Source organism: Streptopelia decaocto (genome assembly GCF_964273445.1).
Source record: "Streptopelia decaocto genome assembly, chromosome: 17".
NCBI lineage: Eukaryota > Metazoa > Chordata > Aves > Columbiformes > Columbidae > Streptopelia > Streptopelia decaocto.
The window spans coordinates 7,638,958-7,650,971 of NC_138672.1; positions in this window are offsets into that span (position 1 = coordinate 7,638,958).

The window sequence follows — 12,014 nt, forward strand, 5'->3', positions numbered from 1 at the left end:
CGCGCCGCCAACTTCCAGCCCGAGTGCCCAGCAGACCCCCCCAGACCCCCCACTCCGGCAGCGCAGCCCCCGGCCCGCCCGCGCTGCCCGGCTTGGCCGCGGCGGGAGGACGGGCGGCGGCGGCGGAGGAGGAGAAGGAGGGAGGAAGAGGAGGGAGGACACGGGCACGGACACGGGGGTGGATCTTCCCTCCCCCCGCCCCGCTCCCCCCGCCCTCTCGCCCCTGCCTCGGGGGGCGCTTCCCGCTGCCCCCCCGCGCCGTGCCCGCCTGCCCCCCGGGGCTTCCCCGGCCCCGCTGCGGCGACACCGCCCGGTGATGCCTCGGGGACTCTCCCCGCACCCCCCAGCACTGCCCTGCGCTCCCCCCGGTAGCCCCAGCGGCTCCGGAGTCTCTCCGGATCCAACCCGCCCCCGATCCTGCCCCAGGGCTCCGCAGCTGCCCAGATGTGGCAGCACAGCTGGAGGAGCAGCAGCAGGTAAGGCAGGGGTTGGTGCCAGCAGGTCCAGCGCTGGTTTAGGGAGCTGGAGGGGGCAGGCGTCACGGGGACAGGCTCACCCCCTTTCCACAGCCACAGTCCCCAGTGCAGCCTCCCACACTGGGCAGGGTGCTGGGCAGAGGGGGGAGCAGTGGCATCGCTCCCCCCCGCAAACCTGTCTGCCCAGGGGCAGCCAAAGTGCTGGAGGTCTGTTAGCAAAACCCAGCGCAAGGTGGAAAGCTGGTGCTGGCTGGGGGGAGGCAGCAGCCGGGTCCCCAGCACACAGGGTCACACCGATGCCCACTGGAGCATCACTGCAGCCGGTGTGGGGTCTTACCCAAACCCCAGCTTTCTCAGCCCAAAGCAGCGGCGCTGGCACAGGCTGTTGTGGGCCTGTGTGCCACCAGCCCCCATGTAGGCGTCCCTCCCCGGCCTGATTTACCGCCACCTCTCCAGGCGTGGATGTGGTTTTCTTTACCGTACCTTTGCGGCACCTCCCTTAAATCTTTTATTTGCCGTTGTCTGATCTGCGGGCAGGAGAGTTGCTAAGAGGTTCAGAGGAGCATCCTGAGAGCAGCGCCGGCTCAGCCCTGTGTTAATCCAGCTGGGGGGAGGCTGATTTATCTCTCGATGCTGAGAAGCCCCTGGGAAACCTCCCCGGGGGGGCACCGACAGCCCCTCTGCACGCTGTTGCAGCTGGGCTGTCCCTGGGGCACATGGGGACTGGGGGTTGCTCCGAACCCCCCTGGGTCTCTGTCCCTGGGACTGGGACCCCCAGCAGCTCCCGTGCAGCTTTGCTGGGGTGGGGGCTGCCCCCTGCAGCATCAGCCGAGGCAGCAGGTTGAGTGTGCTGGGGCTGGGGGGGTCCAAGCGGCTCCTCTCCAGGACACACAGCCCGTTTTGGGAAAAGTGGGGAGTGTGCCGGGCTGGCAGACAGTGCCGAAGGGCTCTTGGTGACAGAGAGACAAGCACATCGGCTCGAGCAGTCGGTACCCATGTGTGTGTGTCTGTGTGTGCGCGTTGTCTCCTGGCCAGGTGCAAATCTGCCTTTGGCTTTGGCAATGCTGTGTGGATTTACCGGGCGATGCTCGTGGCTGGCAGCCCAGCTCCTTCCCCACGGACGGCTTTCAAGGACTTCCCTTTACAGCTGAGCCCGTCCAACTCATTCCAGCGGTGGGGTGTTTGGTGTGCCCGTGCTGGCCAGGCTCAGCCCCCGCACCGCTCGGCCCTTCTGGAAGCAGGAGGCTGCGAGTGCCCGGGAGGCTGTTTTAGCTGAACTCCAAACAATAAAAACTTATCATTAAAAAGAAATGTATCTTGGCTTCGTGTAGCCTGGCAGCGCGGGGAGGAGTGATTCAGTGGCTTGTCAGCCCTGGGTGTTAGGCACGCTGAGCTGCACAACTGGACACTCTCCAAGTCCAGCAACTCATTTTCTGCAAATGGAGCCGGGCCCGCACGGCAGGCTGGTGTTTAATTTGCAATCCAACACACCTTGACATAACCCATCACTGGATCGCAGGGGCTGGTGCGGGATGGGATGCTTGGGAGCCCGCAGGGCAGGGGCATGTGAGCAGGGCTGGGATTCCCCCACGGTACCCTGACACTGGGGTCCCCACAATGATGTGGGTGCAGGGTCCGGTTCAGTGGGTCCCAGTGCCATTGCTGGTGGCCAGTGTGAGCCATGGCCATGTGGTGTGAGTAGGATGGAAGGTGCCTGTCTGGTGGAGGAGTCTGTGTTTCTGGGAGCCCAAGGGATGCTCAGACGCACCAGGGGCCAGCGGGGACACTGGTCTTGCTCATCACTGACTCACGCCGAGCCATGTCACCTCGTGTTACCCATCATGGGGTCTGGCTGGAGCTGTGGCACTGGGGACATGGGAAGGGGCGTCTCCAGCCAGCTGAGCCCCATGGTTCCAGCCCTGCCACCTCTGGTGGCCCCATGGGCTGTGCTGGGAGGAATCGGGTACTTGGGGTGCAGCCATGCACCCAAGGACTTGTGCACGTGTGTTTGCCAGGCACAGTTGGGCACAGGGACCCCCTGGGAGCTGACAGCAGCTTGGCTGGGTGGGGAGGGGGTTTCTGGCAGCAGCCTGGCCCAAATCGATAGGAAGACTGAGGGGATGATTCATGTCTCAGGCTGTGGCCTGAGGGCAAAAACGGGAGCGATGTTTGATGTGAGGATGCCGGCAGGCGCTGCAGCAGCGGGAGCTGCGGCTCCTGGCAGCATTTCCCCTCCCCAGGCCAGCTCTGCCCACGCTGTCCGGGGGTCCTGGCTTGGCCTGGGGGCAGAAAACCACTGAAGCAACACAAGATCAGAGCCACACACTAAAATTAGTCTTTTTTTTCTTTAGATTTCAAACACCGTTTTCTGTTTTGTGATCCAAGACAGCGAGCAGAGCTGCAGTGGTGGTGGCAGCAGGGGCTGGGCTCAGGTCAGCTCTGTGCCCCCCGTGGGCATGGGATGCTCTGGGGAGCAGGGCACCACGAGACAGGGCTCAGTGGCACTTTACCCCACATCATTGTGTTGAGCCAGCACAGTCTGTGTCCCAACAATGTCACAGTGCCAGAGCCAGCGAGGGGACCGATGTCCCATGGGTCCATTCCTGCAGTTTCCATCCCCAGGCAAGTAGCCGTGCAGCTCTGTTATTCACTGTCCGAGATGTGGAGTGATGCTGGGGATGGGAAAAAGACTGATGGGGGGGGACGACCGACCCCTCCCCGAGGAGCAGCCTGTGCTTTCCTTGGCAGCGTGCCACCGGAGGCAGAGAGCCGTCGCTGCGCACACACGGCGTCAGACATCATCATCATATTAATAATGAAAGGGCAGCTCCTTCAAAGCTCTTCGCCCCTGCGCCGGCGAGAGCGCGGAATGCAGAGCAGACGCGTGAGCCTCATCCCAAGCAGCCGCGGGGAGGACACTGCGATGCCCGGCCGGTCCTCTGCTGGGCCACTGACCCGCGGTGACAAAAAACGTGCCGGGTTCCCCCTGGGTGCTCTCCCTGCTGTGAGTTTGGGTGCTGGGGGGTTCTTGCATGAGAACAGGACGATCTGTGATGTCCCCAGCCCCTGTCACTGCCCTGCGCAGGCTCTCCTGTCCCCCTGTCCAGTGGGAAAAGGCTGTTTTGGCTGTTGGGGAAAACGTGTCTCCTGCAATGCCAGAGCGCTCTGCCCCTCATTTACCAACACCGATTGCTGTGCCAGAGCCTTTTCTTTTTGCCAGAAGATTGAATAGCTCAGACAATGAGACAAACTGCCTCCACAGAGGTCTCGGGCTGCAGCCAGAAGTGGGTCCGTGGCAGCAGCTCCTAGGGCATCTCTTCTGCTCATCACTGTGCAAGACCTCTGGGTTTCCAAAAAATCCTTTCTTTAACAACTCCCTTTTGTCCAGAGCATCCCTGAACCTAGTCGCTCTTTGTGAGGGTCTCAGCAGGACCAGACCAGGGGTTGAGCATCCCATCACCTCTCTCCTCTCCACCAAACCCCCTGGGGTGGTGGGAGCTGGGAGGGCTTTGCTGCGGGTGCCGTGATCCGGGGAGGAAAGAGTCAAACCCCCTGTGCCCGGGGGAGGTGAAGCATCCCATGTCCACCCCATGCCCATGTGCTCTCCCTGGCACCACACGTGTTTTGGGGAGTCTCATCCTGTTGTGCCCCCCGCCTCAGCCCTTCCTACCCAGCCCTTTCTCAGGCTTTTTTTTTTTCCCTCCCTCCAAACAGAACAAAACCCCCCAAATCCTCCACAACTGAGGAATCTCTTTTTGTTTCTCTTTTCCCTTTGCTTTCTGCGGTGGCAGAGTATCGATTGGAGCTGATGTGCTGTAATCCACTGTTGCTGTGAAAAGTTGGCACCCTGGTGTCCCTGGAGGGGCCGGATCCTGCTCCTGCGTGGGTCTTGCTCCTCTTATGGACTCAGGGCACAGCAGCGAGGTTGTGCCATCCCATCCCATCCCATCCCATCCCATCCCATCCCATCCCATCCCATCCCATCCCATCCCATCCCATCCCATCCCATCCCATCCCATCCCATCCCATCCCATCCCGTCCTTGCAAAGCCAGGGGCTAAATGCCTGCAGCCCCCCTGCACTCCCCCTGCCTGCTCCACCACGCTGCCGCTCCATCTATACTTAATGATGGTAAATGGGCCAGAGCTCCGGAACGCGAGAGGGAAAAGAAAACCAGCCAAAAACCCTCCAGAAAACACAGGCAAGATTTTAATTTAAAACATTTTCCCACATGAAGAGCAGCAGCCTGGGCCATCTGGAGGAGCATATGCAGGTGAGCAGGAGGCGGCGGTGCCTCCCCCAGCTCCCTTGCTATCGGGAGCCCCCAAAAGGGCTTTTGGCTGGTAAAAACTAACCCTGGAGGGCAGCCGAGCACCCCGATCCCAGCTGGTAGCATGGGGGAGCCCTGGATTTCCCTCCCGAGCTACCAGGATCTCTCTGTTTAATTGCTGTATTTGCAGGAAAAGTGATTATGAATCCCAACGCAAACTGCAATAGCGGCTGAGTTTATTGCAAGCGATTAATTCAGCGATTTAATTGAAGCTGCAGGAGCGGGCTGGAAAGGATCAGTCCGGGGCTGGGAGGAGGAAGGTCAGCCCTGCTCAGTCGTACATGCATCCACCCCTAACCCCCAGCGATCAATGAGATCCAAATTAGCAGATTTACTCGTCAGAGGACTCCTCCATTGGCTGAGCATCACATCCAGCATCCCAAAGTCTCCTAGCAACCTCTGCCCACCCGTTAACCCCTTCGTTGAGCCCCCTCGCTCCACACACTGCATCCCAGGCTCCGAAGGCATCTCTGCCACACCGGGTGCAAGTCGGGGTTTCATCCAGCAAATAAATGCACAGTGATACCCGAAGGATGCTCAGGATGCTCAGCCAGGTGGGTGAGCTGAGCTGGGCTTATTAGTCAAGGCTCAGAGTTTTTTACTCCAGGTGGCACAGACAAATTCTCAGGGTTATGTATTAATGGGAGGGGGTTGGTTTCTAAATGTCGTGGTAGTTTGGAAGGTTTCATCCTCCCAGCTTGGTGGAGATGTTGGGAAAAAGTCAGGGAAACCCCAAATCATGGCCAGCTCCCACCCAGCATCGGGAGAGGCAGAGTGTGAGTCTCCTGGCCCTTCCTCCAATTTCAATAGTAAATCAATTATGCCATTTCTTTGGGAAGTGGATGAAGAATGCCAAAGTCGCTCTCCTAACCCGCCCACGAATGAAAATGTCCTTGAAAGTGTAAAATCGCAGCAGGACACGGTGTGATGGTCGAGCCCGGGCTGGGGAGTGTGAAGCTGCTCCGTGATGGTTGTTATTTTGGTTTCTGATGTCCGATACTTCCCTGGCTTTGCCTTTAGAGATCAGAAGGCTGGAAACAAGGGCTGGAAAAAATAGTGGTTTGTTTGTTGAAAACCAACAGTTGACATGAAGAAAAATAGTCTTCTTTTTTTTCTAAAAGGAAAAATATCAAACTCTCTTAATATTTATGGTCTGGGAAATATGTCCAAAGATCATGTGCCACTGAAAAGGATAAATCACTTCTCTCACTTTAATGTGCTTTGTTGGGCTTTATCTCAAACATAGTTATAAAATTACCAAATTGAAATTTTAAAGGGGGGAGGGAGGGGGAAAATATCTGGAGGGTTTTTTGCTGCTTCTATTTTCTTATTGCCAAATAAAATACAATTAAAGCAACATTTTATATGCCAGCCAGCATAGCTACCATTGGTTTTCTGATGGCACTTTTTTCCTGTCAGCCAATGAAAATAAATGATGCAGGATTACCAGCGAGCATCCAGCTCCGTGGCTGGAGGGGGATTCGGAGCAGCAGGCATTGAGTACGAAACGGAGGGATTTTAGTCCCGTTCTAAGTGGAAATCTCCGGGGACGTTCCCCGCAGAGCTCTCTGCCTGCGCCTGGAGTGATGCTTTGCCTTTGCTGCTCTCCCAGTTCCCACCAGTGCTTCCCAGTCTAACCCAGTCCTTGGCACAGGACCTCTCCGGGGGTGGCAAATTAAATCAGGACCCTCGCAGCATTTCTGGGGTGGCCCTGGCTGGATCAGCGTGGGTCCGGTCCCCCGTGGGGCTCAGTCCAGTGCTGGGGGCTGCCGGCAGCTCAGCTGCTGACTGCGCTGAAATCCCCGTGGTAATTGGATGAGGGCACTGGTTTCCATGAGAATATTAAATCAGAGCCCCAGCCCTGATCCGGGGAGACACACTTGGGTATATAAAGACACGGTAGATGACATTATGGGGTGGGAGGGGCAGTTATTTCTCCTGCTTTAAAGTCAAGGGTAGCACAACAATTTCTTATTTGTCACAGAGTTGATTGGACCTGCTCTTACGGATGGGAGGGAGAGGAATTGTGGAGGAGGCTGTCGCTGTGGAGGGATAACCCCCAGTAGAGAGGCTGAGGACTCGCAGCTCATCACAGTGATGGCCTTAAGTGCTTTCCGAGTCTGCTTTTCCCCAGCCCCTGAGCGCCCATCGCTGTGATGAGCTGCGAGCGCTCAGCACATCTCAGGAAAGTGCCCGGAGAGTGGCACAGGGAGCCACTTAGCAAATGAGGGGCTTCCAGAGCCCTCCCAGTTATCGGTTTAGCCGGGTCTCCAGTTGGAGTGACCATCTGGTGGCATCTGCTGCTGCTCAGCTGTCACCCACCCTCCTGGTGAAGGGGGATGCTCAGGGCTGGGGTTCCCAGGGGACAAGTCCATGGACCCAGTGCAGGGTTAGGGACAGCGATGCTGGGCACATCCCATGGTTCCTGCCATGGTGGGAACAGATGGATGGATGGATGGATGGATGGATGGATGGATGGATGGATGGATGGATGGGTGGGTGGATGGGTGGGTGGATGGGTGGGTGGATGGGTGGATGGGTGGGTGGATGGGTGGGTGGGTGGGTGGGTGGATGGATGGATGGGTGGGTGGATGGATGGATGGGTGGATGGATGGATGGATGGATGGATGGATGGGTGGGTGGATGGGTGGGTGGGTGGGTGGGTGGGTGGATAGATGGACTTCTCCCCAGCCGGAGCAGGCAGGCAGGGGAGGACAGACAGACAGATGCACCTTGTTAGCCAACAAGGTGGCCTCAGGTGATGCTAACAAGCCCATTAAGGGGGTTTATCAAGGGAGGCCCCAGACTGACAGGAAATGCTGCTGGTTTTATCTGAGATGCTGCTTTTGGGCTGGGAGAGCTCTAAGCTCCTGCTCGTTAATTAGAAAAGGCTTCAAGGAGGTTTGCACTGGTTGGCCTCACTTGTGAGCAGCTGTAATATGATGAGTGATTAGAGACTCTGAAGCTTTTTCGCGGGTGTCATTAAGCTGCTGATGAGCTCAGGCAGGGAAAGAGCCTTTTTGGCTGTGCTTGGCACTGGCCGGTCTTGTGCTGACCCAGCTCTTCCTCATCTCATGGTCCTTGACCTCCTGAGCCCTGAGGAGATGGGTGAAGCGTGAGTCCTGGGGACAGTGGGGGCTCAGCTGTCACCCCATATTCCTGGGCTGATGTCCTTTAGCTCATCTGTAAGATGATGAGCTTGTGGTCGTGCATGAGTGAAGCCGGGATGTCCCTGTTTTCACTCTCTGCCAGGTAAGCAGAAAATTTGGGGATGTTTAGCTCTAAAATGGGGTCTTCCAGGCTCTTCGTGCATCAGGGGAAAGCATGGTGATGGCTGTCCTGGATATTGCTCCAGGAGCATCTTGTCCTCAGAGAGTTCATTTCCCAATTATAGGCTTTCACCACTTGTCCTCTTACTCAAGAGACATACTTTCGAGGAGCAATGTCCCTGTCCCACCCTCCTCTCTCCCTCCTGAGGCCCCCAAGGGCTGGGGCAAGACAGGGAGTGAAATCTGCTGGATTTTCTCTGCCCTCCCTTGTCTTCTCCCATCTGCTTTGGCAAAACTTCCCGCGGCTCGGCAGCATCCTGCCCTGACGTGGGCTGGTTGGCATCACTAGCGCTGTATTTACAGCAGTGTTAATTAAATACTTTCTGTAATCAGTGCCACACATGACCCTGCTCCCTGAGATGAGGTTGGGCTGTAATGTGCCATCATTGAGTGAGAACATCACTGCTGCTGTCCTGGGGAATTTCTAATAGAGATTTACTCATCCCAGGCCTCTCATTTCTCTGTTTCATGACATTTTGCAAAGTTCAGGTTTACAAAATAAACCAGCGCACAGACGAGATGTTCCTGATGCTATTTACACTGCATGTGCCATTTTCCACTTATGGGGTCTTCACCCTGTGGTCAGCAGAACCAGTGCTGGCTGGTTCCCTCTGCCCAAGGGGCAGCTGCTTTTGGTGAGGACACCCCATCACCCTCACACAAAGCCCTCAGTGCTGGAAAATCCTGCTCCTCGCACACCCCTGCGTGCTGGCAGAGCAGCAAAGCACAGTGGCTGCGTCAATTGAAATGCTGGTGGCATCGTGCAGCTGAACCTGTCTCTAATCCCTGTTCTGATCCTGGGGTGAGGGATGGGGTGGGAGAAAGAGAGCGGGTATGGCTGCTATAAGGCTGATGTGGTTTTGGGGGGGGTGATTTGGGGTGCTCAGCTGCTCTGCTTTCAAAAATGAGCCTGGATTAAAAGCTGGTGGGGAGGCATCAGGATGCTGGCAGAATGCTGTTAGTGTGCAACAGCCTCCTAAGGTCTTGGCTATGGGCAGAAAAAGCCCTTTTTGGTAAATCACCTCTCCAGGAGGAAGAGGCAGCATGTCTCCTAAAATCTGGGGATGGGGGGCAGGAAGGAGCGGTCTGTCCCAGAGGGGCACAGCTCGTCCTGGAGACTTTCCATCCTGGCATGGAGATGTAGCAGCACAAGGTGGTACCCAGTGCCTTTCTGACCCACTCCTGTTGAACCCATGCCCAGGCTTTGGTGGTGGGACCTGGGGCAAACCACCCAGCTGGGTGACCCAACCTCCTCTCTTCCTCTTCCTCAGGATGAAGGTGGCCTCATCTTGCCCTGTGAATCTCATCCCTTGTGGAGCATTGGTAGGGTGAGTAGTGGTTGAGGGATCTGGGGGTGTTTATCTTGGAGAAAAGGAGGCTGAGGGAAGACCTTATTGCTCTCTGCAACTACCTGAAAAGAGGTTGTACCATAGAGGGTGTAGGTCTCTTCTCCCAAGTAACAAGTGTTAGGATGAGAGGAAACGGCCTCAAGTTGCACCACGGAAGGTTTAGATTGGATAGCAGGAACAATTTATTCCCCAAAAAAAGCTGTTGGGCATTGGAAGAGGCTGCCCAGGGCAGTGGTGGAGTCACCATCCTTGGAGGGGTTGAACAGATACAGAGATGAGGTTCTCAGGGACATGAGGTAATGCCAGGGATGCGTTAACGGTTGGACTCGATGATCAACAGGGTCTCTTCTGACCAAAGGTACTCTGTGATTCTGTGACCCCTTCTGGGGAAGACTCTGGTGGAATCCCAGTGTGTGCAGGGGCACTGACCCAGCTCCCACCCCAGCCCCACAGGATGGGACCACCCTCAGCCCCATGGGCAGTGGAGGCAGGTAAGTGGGTGGTGGCACCTGGTCCCACACCCCAGCACCCTGTTGAAACCCGGCTGGGCTGCGGGGGACGGAGCTGTGGGCTCCAGCACACCTCGCTCCTGCCCAGCTCCTGCCTTGTCAGGTCTGATCAGGAGGAGGATCAGTCGGCCCTGCGCTCTCTCTCCAGATTTAATTAACGGGCCTTTCATCTCTACCCTGAAGGAATCTGCTATCTTCTGTCTTCTTAATTAACGTTCATTAAGCAAATCAGAAGAACTTTTTCTCCTCACCGCCTCCACGGATCTTAACCCTTGCGGGGTGCCAGGTCTGTGCCCGGGCAGGAGAAGGCTCCTGGGCTGTGATGACAGGTTGAGGTGTCATCACAGCCTTGGCCACTGCGTCTCCACTATGCTTGGACCAAAGTCCTGAGGCAGCAGGTGAAGTGTCTCCAGGTATGGAGGACTTGAGCTGAGGTTGGGCCCTGCTATACCAGCAGGACTGGGGGAAATTCCCAGCTCTGGTTGCTCTTGTGGACACCCTTGGTCAAGCTCACCCATGTCCATGGAAGACAAACGGTTTCCCATCACCAGCTTTATCTCCTTGTCCTGTCCAGGGGTGGAGCTGACCCATGACAAGGTGCATCTGTGCATGGAAGTTTTGCTGAGAAGCCACCATCCAAACCTGACAGTCATTCCAGTGCAGGGAAGATATATCCAGCCTCTTGTTCTCAGAGAAAAGGGGTTTATTTGGGGCTCCTCCTGCCCGTTTTTCTGCGGACTGAAGTTAGATGTGGTGGGTTTTCTCCTCACCCTTGGTGGACACTCATAGGTGACAGGGTTGAACCCAAGCCTTCGGCTGACCTTTCTCTTTCTGCGATCTACAGCGGGGTGACTGCTGGTCACCAGGGCTGGGGGGGGATGTGCAGAGATGGGGTCCCACACCTCCCACCTCCTCATCAGCTTTGCTTCAATCCACCTGGTTGTGTGGCCTCATCCCTCTCTAAGGTGGAACCCTCTGCAAGAAGGGAAGAGCTGGGCAGGGAAATCATCTCCTGGGTGTGTGTAACATCCCGAGGAGGAGGTGGCAGACTCATGACATGAGAGAGTCTTTCCTGCCCAGGGCTTGCAGCCTCAGTAGCAAGGGAAAAGCAAAACACCTGGAAAACATCATCCCTGCAGGATGCAAATCCACTTAACACTGGTGGTAGAGATGCAGAGAGCAATTATTGAGCTGAAAACCTTTCTCTTTCCCCTCAGAGGCTGGCAGTGGGTTTGCCACCGGCTGCCCGCTCCCAGGCAGCTGCTGCACGTCTCCTCGGTGCTGGGAAATCCGCCTTTCCCAGCGGAGCTGGCTCCAGCTGTCAGAGCCCGGGTCAATATATGGAAATGTGGCTTTGAACCGGTGCTGCTGCAGGAGCCGCTGCCCAAGACTCTGATTCACAGCTTCCCTCCGGTGCTTTCTCCCCGCAGTGTGCACGGAGAGGGAGAATAAAATAAATAAGAGTAGAAGGGAAGGGGAGGAAGGGAGCTTAAATTATAAATGAGGGCTAAGTTTCCAGGGCTCCTGTGGGCAGCTTGGCCAAGCAGCATGAGGGGCTGAGGCAGCATTCCCCTGTACACCCCAATTTTGCAGAGCAGGGGTGAGGGTCTGCCCGCAGGCACAGCACTGTGCCAGCCTACCTCTCTCCCCATTTTCTGTCACCCTCCTGTCCCCGTGGGTCAAATCTGGAGGGTGCCACAGTCATGAGAGGGATCCGCTCTGGCACAGATTGTAATTAGCATTACAGTTAATAAGCTGTTAATAAAGTCTGGTGATGATGTGGCTTTGCCACCCTGTGGAGATGCCTCCACAGGGATGTGCCCTGGTCCAGGGGACTGGGCTGTCCCATGGCAGCAGGTGGGGTAGGACCCCCACATGTGGGTTCTGGTGTGGAGGCATTGGGGGTGTCACAGACCCAGCCAGGTTGACATGAGTTGGGGAGCAGTGAAGTCCCTGTAAATCTGGGGAGGGAAGGGGGTCCTGGATCTGCTCCAAAGCCTTTCCCCCCAGCCCACCTTTGAT